The 15,565-nt window shown below is 37.4% G+C and overlaps 1 long non-coding RNA gene across 3 annotated transcripts in view; it reads right to left on the bottom strand.

Annotated features, from left to right (window-relative positions):
* LOC110256686 overlaps positions 1-15,565 on the bottom strand; it is a 187,289-nt gene that overhangs the window by 86,780 nt on the left and 84,944 nt on the right. Inside the window, exon 3 of one of the 3 annotated variants that reach the window (XR_002338565.1) lies at positions 3,600-4,014. The exons of the other annotated variants lie outside the window; for them this stretch is intronic. This is a non-coding gene — a long non-coding RNA (uncharacterized LOC110256686). Of the gene's footprint in view, positions 1-3,599; positions 4,015-15,565 lie in introns of those variants that run through there. 3 annotated transcript variants of the gene reach the window in all.

The following is a 15,565-nucleotide window of genomic DNA, read 5'->3' as shown; positions in this document are numbered from 1 at the left end:
CTCCATGGAGACTAAACAACATGCTACTAAAAAACCAATGGGTCAATGAGGAAATCAAGAAGGAAATTAAAACTACCTTGAAACAAATGATAATGAAGACACAACCTCTCAAAATCTATGGGATGCTGCGAAAGCAGTGCTCAGAGGGAAATTTATAGCAATCCAGGCCTTTCTCAAAAAAGAAGAAAGATCCGAAATTGACAACTTAACCCTCCACCTAAACGAATTAGAAAAAGAACAAGAAAGTCCTAAAGTCAGCAGAAGGAAGGAAATTATAAAGATCAAAGAAGAAATCAATAAAATACTCAAAAAACAATAGAGAAAATTAATAAAACCAAGAGCTGGTTCTTTGAAAAGGTGAACAAAATTGACAAACCCCTGGCCAGACTCACTAAAAAGAGGAGAGAAAGAACCCAAACAACCAAAATTATAAATGAAAAAGGAGAAATCACAACGAATACAGCAGAAATACAAAAAACCGTACGAAAATACTATGAACAACTGTATGGCAACAAGTTTGACAATCTGAAGAAATGGACAATTTTCTAGAATCTTACAGCCTGCCAAAACTGAATGAAGCAGAAACAGACCAACTGAACAGACCGATCACTAGAAATGAAATTGAAGAGGTCATAAAATCACTCCCTACAAATAAAAGTCCAGGACCAGATGGCTTCACAGGTGAATTCTATCAAACATATAAAGAGGAATTGGTGCCCATCCTCCTTAAACTCTTTCAAAAGGTTGAAGAAGAAGGAATACTCCGAAAGACATTCTATGATGCCACCATCACCCTCATTCCAAAACCAGACAGAGATACCACCAAAAAAGAAAACTATCGCCCAATATCATTGATGAATATAGATGCAAAAATTCTCAACAAAATCTTAGCCAACCGAATCCAACAACATACCCAAAAAATTATACACCATGACCAGGTTGGGTTCATCCCAGGTTCACAAGGATGGTTCAACATACGCAAATCAATCAGCATCATACACCACATTAACAAAAAAAAAGTCAAAAATCATATGATTATCTCAATAGATGCAGAAAAAGCATTTGACAAAGTTCAACATCCATTCATGATCAAGACCCTCGCCAAAGTGGGTGTAGAGGGAACATTCCTGAATATAATCAAAGCCATTTATGATAAACCCACAGCAAATATAATCCTCAATGGGGAAAAACTGAAAGCCTTCTCACTCAAATCTGGAACAAGACAGGGATGCCCACTCTCACCACTGCTCTTCAACATAGTTTTGGAAGTCTTAGCCACAGCAATTAGACAAACAAAAGAAATAAAAGGCATCCATATAGGAAGAGAAGAGATCAAACTGTCACTGTATGCAGATGACATGATACTATACCTAGAAAACCCTAAGGACTCAACCCCAAAACTCCTTGAACTGATTAATAAATTCAGCAAAGTGGCAGGATATAAGATTAACATTCAGAAGTCAGTTGCTTTTCTGTATACCAGCAATGAAACATTAGAAAAGGAATACAAAAAAATGATACCTTTTAAAATTGTACCTCACAAAATCAAATACCTCGGAATACACCTGACCAAGGAGGTAAAGGACCTATATGCCGAGAACTATAAAACTTTAATCAAAGAAATCAAAGAAGATGTAAAGAAGTGGAAAGATATTCCATGTTCCTGGATTGGAAAAAATCAATATTGTGAAAATGGCCATCCTACCCAAAGCAATCTACAGATTCAATGCAATCCCTATCAAATTACCCATGACATTTTTCACAGAACTAGAACAAACAATCTAAACATTTATATGGACCAACAAAAGACCCAGAATCGCCAAAGCAATCCTGAGAAACAAAAACCAAGCAGGAGGCATAACTCTCCCAGACTTCAAGAAATACTACAAAGCCACAGTCATCAAAATAGTGTGGTACTGGTATCAAAACAGACAGACAGACCAATGGAACAGAATAGAGAATCCGGAAATAAACCCTGACACCTATGGTCAATTAATCTTTGACAAGGGAGGCAGGAACATCAAATGGGAAAAGGAAAGTCTATTCAGCAACCATTGCTGGGAAACCTGGACAGCTGCATGCAAAGCAATGAAACTAGCACACACCCTCACACCATGCACAAAAATAAACTCAAAATGGCTGAAAGACTTAAATATACGACAGGACACCATCAAACTCCTAGAAGAAAACATAGGCAAAACACTCTCTGACATCAACATCATGAATATTTTCTCAGGTCAGTCTCCCAAAGCAATAGAAATTAGAGCAAAAATAAACCCATGGGACCTCATCAAACTGAAAAGCTTTTTTGCACAGCAAAGGAAACCCAAAAGAAAACAAAAAGACAACTTACAGAATGGGAGAAAACAGTTTCAAATGATGCAACTGACAAGGGCTTAATCTCTAGAATATATAAACAACTTATACAACCCAACAGCAAAAAAACCAACCAATCAATGGAAAAATGGGCAAAAGACCTGAATAGACATTTCTCCAAGGAAGATATACAGATGGCCAACAAACACATGAAAAAATGCTCAACATCGCTGATTATAAGAGAAATGCAAATCAAAACTACCATGAGATACCACCTCACACCAGTGAGAATGGCCATCATTAATAAATCCACAAATAACAAGTGCTGGAGGGGCTGTGGAGAAAAGGGAACCCTCCTGCACTGCTGGTGGGAATGTCAACTGGTACAGCCACTATGGAGAACAGTTTGGAGATACCTTAGAAATCTATACATAGAACTTCCATATGACCCTGCAATCCCACTCTTGGGCATCTATCCGGACAAAGCTCTACTTAAAAGAGACACATGCACCCGCATGTTCATTGCAGCACTATTCACAATAGCCAGGACATGGAAACAACCCAAATGTCCATCGACAGATGATTGGATTCGGAAGAAGTGGTATATATACACAATGGAATACTACTCAGCCATAAAAAGAATGACATAATGCCATTTGCAGCAACATGGATGGAACTAGAGAATCTCATCCTGAGTGAAATGAGCCAGAAAGACAAAGACAATTACCATATGATATCACTTATAACTGGAATCTAATATCCAGCACAAATGAACATCTCCTCAGAAAAGAAAATCATGGACTTGGAGAAGAGACTTGTGGTTGCCTGATGGGAGCAGGAGAGAGTGGGAGGGATCGGGAGCTTGGGCTTATCAGACACAACCTAGAATAGATTTACAAGGAGATCCTGCTGAATAGCATTGAGAACTATGTCTAGATACTCATGTTGCAACAGAAGAAAGGGTGGGGGAAAAAACTGTAATTGCAATGTATACATCTAAGGATAACCTGACCCCCTTGCTGTACAGTGGGGAAAAACAAAACAAACAAAAATTAACATACAAAACAATAGAATTTCTAAATAACAGCAAATTATCTCTGGGAAAGAATTAAGAAAATGATCCCATTTATAATACATAAAATTAATACTTATGAATAAAGTTAGCTAATTAAAGGGAATGAAAGACTTGAATACTGAAAACTACAAGATATTGATTAAAGAAAGCACATATTAGTACTTTAAAAAAATGGTATGGACCAATGCAGATGTCACCATAAGAAACTGACAGAATTTTTTTTCTCCAAGAATCCAGACATTCTGATAAAAATTTTAGGTACCAGGCATTAAATTAATAGTTTTAAAAATAACATATTACTTTTGTTTTAGAGTTACCTCATAATAATAGCAATGCACTAGGACAATTTATTTTTAAAATTATAAAATGATTTATAGGAAAAAATATGCAAAGCTTGTGGCAAGTCAGGTTTCAACCATCGAAACAGAATGAATAGGACAGACTATTTGATTTCAAGTAATGGGCTTAACATAGTTGTTGGGTCTGACCGAGCTGCTCCCAGGTCCAAAGGGCAAGTGGTCAGAAAGGGAAAATCAGAGGTCAAGGTCCGAGATGTCCACAGGAACCCTTTATTTTCTTCATCTCAGGGAAGTGAACTTCAACAGGAGCAGTACCAATGAAGTCTGAAATATGGGCAACATTTGTGCATGCTGTTTGCAAGTTTGGCACAGAAAACTTACTTCACTATTGTTTTGGGAAATGAATTAAAATCTTTAGAGAGGGAGCAGTAATTTTAATTTATAGATAATACAACTGCTTATAAAGGAAATCATAGAATGTCCAGAAATACCTCTTTGAAATAACATATGAATTTAGCAAGGTCGTAGGATATAAAATCAATATAAAAAGTAAATTGTAATTCTTGGGGTTTTTTTGGCTTTTTTTTTTTTTTTGCCTTTTTCTAAGGCTGCTCTTGTGGCATATGGAGGTTCCCAGGCTAGGGGTCTAATTGGAGCTGTAGCCACCAGCCTATGCCAGAGCCAGAGCCACATGGGACCCGAGCCGCGTCTGCAACCTGCACCACAGCTCATGGCAATGCCAGATCCTTAACCTGCTGAGTGAGGCCAGGGATCAAACCCTCAACCTCATGGTTCCTAGTCAGATTCGTTAACTACTGAGCCACGACGGGAACTCCACAAGTAAATCGTAATTCTATTTAATATCAATAAAATTGTAAATGAAATTAAAGCCATGTATATATAGTGATAATAACAAAATATTTAATGCTACACTTAACAAAATATATGTTAAGATTTTTACATTGAAAATTACATTTTTTAGAGAAATAAAAGAAACCAAAATACACTAAGAGATAGTGATGGTTTGGGACTAAAAGATTAAACATTGTTAAGTTGTTCCTTTCATTATTTTGATCTATAGATTTAATGGAATTCTAATAAAAATTCCAGATGTTTTTAAAGAAAATGACAGACTTCCATAGTTGATATGGAAATGCAAAGAACCTAGAAAGGCCAAACAATCTTAAGGAAAATGATGTTAGAGAGCTTTTACTACCTGATTTCAAGACTTGCTATAAATTCACAGCAATTAAGACAGTGTAGTCTTGTTGACAGTATAGACAAACAGATCAATAGAACATAAAACAATTGAGAAACCCATATATTTATGGCAAATTGAATTTTAACAAAGCTGCCAAGACAATTCAAAGTAGAATAAGTGTTTTTTTTACAACTAGTTCTTCAACAACTGAAAATACAAAAACCAAACAATGAAAATATAAACTTCCCACACAATACACACAAATTTGAGACAGAAGACCTAAATACAAAGGCTAAAACTTCAACATTTCTAGAAAAAAAACTCTAGATAGTAAATTTATGTGTTGACATAGGCAAGGATTTCTTAGCAATAATACACAAAAAAACTCCACCTAACTAAAAGACAAAACATTAATAAATTGGACCTTATCAAAAATACAAATTTTGGATCATAAAATATGTATTTTTTTTCTTTTTTATGGCTACACCTTCAGCATATGGAAGTTTCCAGGCAAGGGGTCAAATCGAAGCTGCAGCTGGAGCCTACACCACAGCCACAGCCATGCCAGATCTCCTGCATCTGTGACCTACACCACAGCTTTCAGCAACCCTGGATCCTTAACTTACTGAGCTAGGCCAGGGATCAAACCCACATCCTCACGGACACTATGCTGTGTTCTTAACCTCCAGAGCCATAACAGGAACTCCAAAAAATATATATTATTGAGAAAATGCAAAGATCAGCCACAGAGTGAAAGGAAAGATTTGCAATTCCTTTATCTGATAAATTTTCTTTATCCAAAATATATAAAGAACTCAGACAAATCAGTACTTGAAGAAGCAAGCCAAATAATATGGACAAAACTTAAGACTCTTTTCCAAAAGTAGGTATACAAATAGCCAAGAACCACATATAAAAACATCTCAACATTCTTAGTCATAGGGCAATGCATATGAAAACTATAAGGACCATTTCCAGCTGACTGAAATGACAACACCAAATGTCGGTGAGAATGGGATGCAAGGTGAACTCTCAAATGTTGTTACTGGGTATGAAAAGTCATACAACCATTTTGAACAGTTGGGCATTTTCTTGTCACATTAAAATTCACCCGAAGCCTATGACCCAGAGTATCAATCACCCAGTTTTAACCAAAAGAAATGAAAATATATATGCACAGAAAGATTTGCAAAAAATATTTCCGGAAGCTTCATTCATAATAGTCTCAAACAAGACACAAGTCAAAGACATAACCAAAGGAGAATGGATTTTTTTTTTCAAAATGTGTTATAAATGTGACAGCAGCAAGATTGAGGGCTAGGAGGTCCCAGCAGTCCTGTTTCCCACAAAAACACAACATGACAGGAGTTCCTGTTATGGTTCAGCAGTAACAAATGTGACTAGTATCCATGAGGACACAGGTTTGACCCCTGGCCTTGCTCAGTGGGTTAAAGGATCTGGTGTAGCTATGAGCTGTGGTGTAGGTCAAAGATATGGCTAAGACCCTGAATTTCTGGGATCAGGCTACCCCTGCCCTGACCCCCACCCCCTGGATCCCAAGCCACATCTCTGACCTTTCATTGCTGAGACCATGGTGCCACTTCCCTGAACTCCACTCTCTAGGCATCAGGCCATGCCTCTAACCACTCACTGCTGAGCTGCCCCTTGGCTCCAAGGATGTGGCTCTGGACTGTAACTGACAAGGATGTGTTGCCACTGGGTCCCCCCCTTCCCCAGCCAGAATCTCTGTGGTGAGTACCTGATCCCAAGGTACTGGTTTTATGGGATACCTGCACATACCCACACATTAGAAACCAGTGCCACAGCCACAGAAAGTACACCTGTGCTACAGGGTCCAGGCAGGAGCCATGCCCTGTGGTAGTTCTGTGTGTCCTAGATCCTAGGGTCTCAGATCCAATCCTGCTCCCAGCACTCTGAGTATCAGCATGCCAGACCAAGTGCCAAGAGTCTATCTCAACTATTACGTCTTCCTTTGGGCAAAGAAAAAAGGAGAACAGAAAGACCTTAGCAGTTTGGCCTCTGAAGATTCCATACATCATAGCCTCTAGCAGGGTCTCTTCCATGTGATCAAGGTCAAACTTAGCTGCAAGAACAGCACAGAGACTATATCACTGTGCCTTCTCTGGACCCAAGGACATTGCACCCCACCCTTCCAGCACCCTCACAGCCACCTGCAGGTAAAAGTCTCTCCTCACTGAGCCTGTACAGAAAGACTAGAAGAGGTGACTTTTCCCTGAATCATGCAGACATCAATGCAGTGACACCAGGAACACAAAAGAAAGAAAACATGACACCACCAGAGGAACAATAATATCCCTGTAACTGACCCAAAGAAATGAAGATCTATGAATTATCTGGTAAATAATTCAAAATAGTTATATTAAGGAAACTAAGCAATATTAGAGAATACAAATGGACAAATCATTCATCTCAGAAAAATAGGACATGAACAAAACAAGAAGTTCAACAAAGAAATAGCAATCATAAACAAGAGCCAGACAGAAATTCTGGAGATTAAAAATACAGAAGGTGAAATGAAAAGTGTGATAGTTTTAACAACAACCTCACCCAGGCAAAAGAAAACTGTGAGCATGAAGACAGATCTCTTGATATTATCCAGTCAGAGAATAAAAAAAAAAAAAAAAAAAAAAAGATGGAAAAGAAATCCTATGTGATCTGTGAGACATAATCAAAAGAAACAAAATCCCCACGTTATGAGTCCGATAAGAAGAAAAGGAGACAGAAACTTTATTTAAAGTAGAAATGGCTGAAAACTTCCCAAACCTGGGAAGAGATATGACCGTCCAGCTCTAGGAAGTTCAAAGATCCACAGACAGATTGGGTCCAAAGAGATTTTCATTAAGACACATTATAATCACACTCTAGAAAATCAAAGAATTTTGAAAGCCACAAGAGATAAAAGAATAATCACATAAAAGGGAATCTTCATAAGATCATAAGCATTTTTTTTTCCTTCTTCTGTTGCACCCGGGGCCATGGCCAGGGATTGAATCTGAGTCACAGCTGTAACCTACACCATAGCTGCATCAATGCCAGATCCTTAACCCATTGTGCTGAGCTGGAAAACAAACCCAGGCCATGGCAGAGACAATGCCAGATCATTAACCCATGGTGCTGCAGCAGGAACTTCCCATAAGCATTTACAGAGTTGGATAATATATTCAAAGTGCTCAAAGGGGGGGGGAAACTATCAATCCATAATACTGTACCCAGAAATTCTGTCATTCAGAAATGAAGAAATAAGGACATTCCCAAATAAGATTAAAGAAAACATATCACCACCACACCTGCCTTATAATAAATGCTAAAGGAAATTCTTCAAGATAAAAAAAAAAACATGCTACTTAGTAACATGAAAACATATGAAAATATAAAATTAACTGGTAAATGTGAAAATAACTTTTTCTTCTTTTATTGGCTGCCCTGCAGCATAGGAGTTCCTTGGCACTTGGGACCTATGTTGCAGCTGCAGCAATGCCAGATTGTTAACCCACTGTGCCAAGCTGGGGATTGAATCTGCATCCCATTGCTTCAGAGATACCACCAATCCTATTGCGCCAGGGCAGGAGCTCCTGGTAAATGTAAATATACAGTCAAATTAAAAATAATACTGCAATGATGGTATGTAAATCATTTTAAAATATACCATTTAGGTTAGGATATAAAGTGTTTAATTTTAAAAGATGTAAATTGGGACATCAGCACAAATTTGGGAGTGCAAGTAAATGGGTAGATTTTTTTCCCCCTGTTCTTAATTTTTTTTTTTTTTTTGCTTTCTGGTGATTTTTTTTTAATTTAAATTGAAGTGTAGTTGATTTACAATGTGTCATTTTCTGCTACACAGCAAAGAAATAGGTAGAACTTTCTTATGCATTTGTAGTTGTCATAAACTTAAAATAGTTATAAGATGTATTATAAAAGCCTTATGGTAACCATAGAATACAAACCTATAATAGATGGACAAACAGAGAAAAGGATCAAAGCATACCAAACACTCAAAAGTGAACAACTAACAAAGAAAGCAAGAGATAAAGGAACTAAAGAAATGCAGAACAATTAGAAAGTTATTAACAAAATGATGCTCGTATAAATGTAAATGGACTAAACGTTCCAATCAAAAGACATAGAGTGGTTGACCATTTGCAAAAACAAGACCCATATATGCTGCCTACAAGAGACCGAAAGTGAGGGAATGGAAAAATGTATTTCAAGCAAATGAAAACTAAAAGAGAACAGGGGTAGCTATACTTATATCTGAGAAAATAGATTAAGTGAAAAACTCAGCCAATACTGGAGCACATAAATATACTAAAAAATATTTTTTTAGATTTTTAAAAAATTATTTATTTAGAGAAATTGTCAGTTCACTGCAAAATTAAGAGGAAGGTGGAGAGATTTCCCATATGCACCCTGCCTCAACACATGCATAACCTCCTCCATTATAAACATCTGCTACCACAACAGTGCACTTGTTACATTTGATGAAACTACCAGGTTTTTTTTGTTGTTGTTGTAATTTACCCAACACAGTTTTTTTTTTTCCCCACTGTACAGCATGGGGACCCAATTACATATACATGTATACATAATTTTTTCTCCCATTATCATGCTCCATTATACGTATCTAGACATAGTTCTCAGTGCTACTACACAGCAGGATATCATTATTAATCCATTCCAAAAGCAATAGTTTGCATCTGTTAACCCCAATCTCCCAATCCATCCAATTTCCCTCCTCCTCCCCCCTGGCAACCACATTCTATTCGCCTAGTCTATGATTTTCTTTTCTGTGGAAATGTTCATTCATGCTGTATATTAGATACCAGATATAAGTGATATCATATGGTTTTTGTCTTTCTCTTACTTCATTCAGTATGAGAGTCTCTAGTTTCATCCCTGTTGCTGCAAATGGCTTTATTTCGTTCTTTTTTATGGCTGAGTAGTATTCATTGTGTAGATATACCACATCTTCCTAATCCAGTTGTCTGTCGATGGACATTTGGGTTGTTCCCATGTCTTGGCTATTGTGAATAGAGCTGCAATTAACATGCAGGTGCATGTGTCCTTTTTAAGGAAAGTTTTGTCTGGATATATGCCCAAGAGTGGGATTGCTGGATCATCACATGGTAGTTCTCTGTATAGATTTCTAAGGTACCTCCATACTGTTCTCCATAGTGGCTGTACCAGCTTACATTCCCACCAGCAGTGCAGGAGGGTTCCCTTTTCCCCACACCCTCCAGCACTTGTTATTTGTAGACTTATTATTGATGGCCATTCTGTATGGTCTGAGGTGGTATCTCCAAGGCAGTTTTGATTTGCATTTCTCTAATAATCAGGGATGTTGAGCCTTTTTTCATGTGCTTCTTGGCCATCTGTATACCTTCCTTGGAGAAGTGTCTATTCAGGTCTTTTGGCCAATTTTCAATTGGGTTGTTGGCTTTTTTGCTGTTGAGTTGTATTAGTTGTTTGTATATTTTAGAGATTAGGCCCTTGTCAGTTGCATCACTTGAAACTATTTTCTCCCATTCTGTAAGTTATCTTTTTGTTTTCTTTTTGGTTTCCTTTGCTGTGCAAAAGCTTTTCAGTTTGATGAGGTCCCATTGGTTTATTTTTGTTTTTATTTCTGTTTTCTTGGGTTTTCTATATATAGTATCATGTCATCTGCACACAGTGACAGTTTTACCTCTTCTCTTCCTATTTGGATGCCTTTTATTTCTTTTGTTTTTCTGATCACTATGGCTAGGACTTCCAATACTATGTTGAATAGCAGTGGTATAAGTTGGCATCCCTGTCTTATACCAGATTTTAGTGGGAAGGCTTTTAGATTTTTCCATTGAGTATTATATTTGCTGTGTTTGTCATAAATGGCTTTGATTATGTTAAGGAATGTTCCCTCTATACCCCCTTTGGTAAGAGTTTTTATCATAAATGGATGTTGGACTTTGTCAAATGCTTTTTCTGCATCTATCGAGATGATCATATGGTTTTTGACTTTTCTTTCATTAATGTGGTGTATAATGTTGATTGATTTGTGTATGTTGAACCATCCTTGTGAACCTGGGATGAATCCCACCTGGTCATGGTGTACGATCTTTTTGATATGGTGTTGGATTTGGTTGGCTAAAATTTTGTTGAGAATTTTTATGTCTATATTCATCAAAGATATTGGCCAATAGTTTTCTTTTTTGGTGGTATCTTTGTCTGGTTTTGGAATTAGGGTGATGGTGGCATCATAAAATGTCTTTGGGAGTGTTTCTTCTTTTTCAACTTTTTGAAAAAGTTTAAGGAGGATGGGTATAAGTTCCTCTTTGAATGTTTGGTAGAATTCGCCTGTGAAGCCATCTGGTCCTGGACTTTTATTTGTAGAGGGTAAATGTTTTTATGACATATTACATTCTATTTCTAGTGATTGGCCTGTTCAGTTGATCTGTTTCTTCTTGATTCAGTTTTGGCAGGCTGTAAGACTCTAGAAAGTTGTCCATTTCTTCTAGATTGTCAAATTTGTTGGCATATAATTGTTCATAGTATTCTCGTATATTTTTTTTTGTATTTCTGTATTATACACTATGATTTCTCCTTTTTCATTTCTTATTTTGTTCATTGGGGTTCTTTCTCTCCTTTTCTTGATGAGTCTAGCCAGAGTTTTGTCAATTTTGTTTACCTTTTCAAAGAACCAGCTCTTGGTTTTACTGATTTTTTTCTATTGTTTTTTGAATCTCTATTTTATTTATTTCCTCTTTGATTTTATGATTTCCTTCCTTCTGCTGACTTTAGGTTTTGTTTGTTCTTCTTTTTCTAATTCATTTAGGTGGTGGGTTAAGTTGTCAATTTGAGATCTTTTTTCTTTTTTCAAAAAGGCCTGTATTGCTATGAACTTCCCTCTGAGCACTGCATAGATTTTGAGTGGTTATGTCTTCATTATCATTTGTCTTGAGGTATTTTTTAATTTCCTTCTTGATTTCCTCATTGACCCATTGGTTTTTTAGTAGCATGTTCATTAGTCTCCATGAACATAATGTAGTAGCATGTTCATTAGTCTCCATGTAGTAGCATGTTCCTTTCTTTTCCTGTGGTTGATTTCTAGTTTCATGCCATGTCAGAGAAGATACTTGAAATAATTTTGATACTCTTAAATTTGTTGAGGTTAGCTTTGTGCCCCAACATGTGATCAATTCTTGAGAATGTTCCATGTGCACTTGACAAGAATGTGTATTCTGATTTTTTTGGATGTAATGTCCTGAAAATGTCAATTAAGTTTAACTTTTCTATTGTTTCCTTTAGGATCTCTGTTGCTTTATTGATTTTCTGTCTAGAGGATCTGTCCTTTGATGTGAGTGGATGTTAAAGTCTCCTACTATGATTGTATTCCCATCAGTTTCTCCTTTTATGTGTGTTAATATTGTATGTATCTGAGTGCTCTTATATATGGGCCATATATGTTGATGATTGTAATATCCTCTTCTTGAATGGATCCTTTTACCATTAAATAGTGTCCTGCTTTGTCTTTCTTTATGGCCTTCACTTTAAAGTCTATTTTGTCTGATATGAGTATTGCAACTCCTGCTTTCCTGTCTTGTCCACTGGCATGAAATGTCTTTTCCCACCCCCTCACTTTCAATTTATTTGTGTCCTTTGTCCTAAGGTGATTTTCTTGTAGGCAGCAGATTGAAGGTTTTTGCTTTTTTTATCCAACCAGCTACTCTGTGTCTTTTGATTGGAGCATTCAGTCCATTGACATTTAAGGTGATAATTGATAGATGTTTATTTATTGCCATTTTAAACCTTGTTTTTCAGTTGATTCTATGTTTCTCCTTTGTTCCTTTTTTTTTTTTTTTGGATGGTCTCCATTTATTTTATGCTTGAGTACTTTTATTTACATTTTTTTGTGAATGTAATGTTCGGTTTTGGCTTGTGGTTGCCCTGTTTTTTAAGTATGTTAACCCCTTCCTATAACTGTGTGCTTTAGCCTGATAATCATGTAGGCTCAAACACTTCATTACAATAATAAAATTTTTAAAAAAGAAAAAAAGAATCTATTTATTTCCTTACCTCCCTTGCCCACATTGTATGATTTTGATGTCTTTTTTTTTAAAAAAAAAATCTTCATGATTAGATCTCTATGCTGGTTTATTTAAGTGACTGCTCTCTAATTGTGGTTTCCTCCATCCTAGTTCTTCCTCTTTTTTTTTTTTTTTTAATATAGAGAAGCCCTTTCAGTATTTCTTTTAGAATGGGTTTTGTATTGCTGTACTCTTTTAGCTTTTGTTTGTTGGAGAAATTCTTTATTTCCCCTTCTATTTTAAATGATATTCTTGCTGGGTAGAGTATTTCAGGTTGCAGATTTTTTTCCTTTCAGCACTTTACAGGCAAGGAGAGAATGGCAAGAGATATTTAGAGTTTCTGTTAGAGAAATCAGCTGATAGCCTTATGGGAGATTTCCTTAAAATTGATACTTTGCTTTTCTATTGCTGCCTTTAGAATCTTCTCTTTATCATTAACTTTTGCCATTTTTATTGTAATATGTCTTGGTGTGGGTCTGTTTGGGTTCAACTTGTTTGGGGCCCTCTGTGCTTCCCGTATCTTGAAATCAGTATCCTTCAGATTTGGAAAGTTTCCAGTGATAATTTCTTCAAATATATTTTTGATCACCCTTTCTTCTCCTTATGGAATTCCTATTATGCATAGATTGACCCACTTTATATTATCCCATAGGTCTCTTATATTGCTTTCATGTTTTTTCATTTGTTTTTCTGTCTGCTGTCCTGATTGGCTGATTTCCATTATTCTATCTTCACATCACTAATTCGTTCCTCTCCATTATTCATTCTGGTTTTTACTGCCCTCAGCTCAGTTTGTATCTCTGCAAATGAATTTTATAGTTTTTTTTTTTTTTTGGCTCCTCCTTATATTTTCTAGTTCTTTTCTGAGGGAGTCTGCATTACTGTTCATATCTTCTCTTAATTTCTTCAGTACTTTCAGTATCTCCCTTTTGAACACCAAGTCTGTCAGACTGCAGAGATCTGTTTCATTTTTGACTGCTTTAAGTGAATTCTCCTGTTGCTTTAACTGGGAGTGGTTTCTGAGCTTCTTCATCTTGCTTGTGTTTTTCTTTTTCTGTGAATTTGAAGAAGCCAAACTGTAGTTTGGCACAGTCGGGGGCATGCTGTGGCAGTCAGAGGCTTCCCAAGGGTGGGCAGAGCTGGTGTGTGCACACTGTGGTGGTGGTGCACTTCCTGCGACCGGGCAGGGCTTGCCAGGATGCACTGCTGCAGCAGGGCACTTCCTGAGGGTGGGTGGGGCTTTCAGGGGCTCGCAGAGGCAGCAGGGCACTTCCCAAGGGCAGGTGGGGCTGGCATGATCGCTCTGTGGCAGTGAGGTACTTCCTGAGGGTGGGCAGGGCTGCTGGGTCACTCTGCAAAGGAAAGTCACTTCCCAGGGGTGGGCAGGGCTGGCAGGTGTGCACCATGGTGGAGGTGCACTTCCCGTGGCTGGTCGGGGCTTGCCAGAGTGCACTGCCACAGTGGGGCACTTCCTAAGGGCAGGCGTGGCTGGCCTGGTCACTCTGCAGTGGAGGTGCACTTCCTGTGGATGGGTGGGGGTGGCTGTTGTGTGCTGCAGTGGTGGTACACTTCCTGTGGGTGGGCAGACCTGGCCAGGGAGCACTCCAGTGGCATTTATAACTATAAGCTTCCCTCTTAGAACTGCTTTTGTAACATCTCAAAGTTTTTGATATGCTGTGCTTCTCCTTTCATTTGACTCAAGATACTTCTTGGATGAGCAGAAGATAAGACTTGAATATCCCTTTTGATTTCTTCTTTGACCCTGGTATATCAGCCCTGCTCATCTTACATTTTGGCTAAAGCGGTTTAATCAGACTTCAAGATGTAAGGCAAATTTCAACCAAATTATTAGTGTTTTCCCTTGAACTATGAGAGAGAAATAGGGGAGGGTGCTTCTTGTCCACGTATTCACATGATTCACTGGATATCACACTGTAATGTCTCCACACAGACTTGCTAAAAGGGCAGGGATTTGGTGCTATTTACAATCTTTCTCCTATGTTGTAACAGTGCCTGACACACACTAGGTGCTCAATAAGTATTTGTTTAATGTATGTGAAAGTGGTTAGTACTTCAAATTTCAACTTTTAATCTCACCCCTGAGAATAGCTTTATGTTTAAAGACCTGAGATTTCAGAAGGCAATACACACAGAGACACAGACATATACAGTGACATAAGGAAAATTCATGGCCAATGATAAGGGAAAATCACTTCTCCTGGTTAGGTCCTAAATTACTTTTTATTGCCTTTTTAGAAAGCATTCAGTTAAAGCTTTTAACAGACATTTTATAACAAAAAGTTATAAAAGATATTATAAAAGTCTATTTTCAATTAAGAATTATTCAATTGGTGTCAGCTCAAGATGGTGATGAAAGGGGATCCGGAACTCACCTCTTTCACTGTCACACAAAATACAGCTATGTATGGAACAATGTCCTCTGAAAGAAACCAAAATCTAGCTGAGTGACTCCTACACATTGGGTAAATGAGAAAAAACCCACATTGAAATGGGTAGGAGGGGCTCAGCCACAGTAAGATATTACTTCACACCTGTTAGAATGGATTTTGTC

The sequence above is a fragment of the Sus scrofa genome, chromosome 14, assembly GCF_000003025.6.
Source record: "Sus scrofa isolate TJ Tabasco breed Duroc chromosome 14, Sscrofa11.1, whole genome shotgun sequence".
NCBI lineage: Eukaryota > Metazoa > Chordata > Mammalia > Artiodactyla > Suidae > Sus > Sus scrofa.
This window is presented reverse-complemented; position numbering and strand designations above follow the sequence as displayed.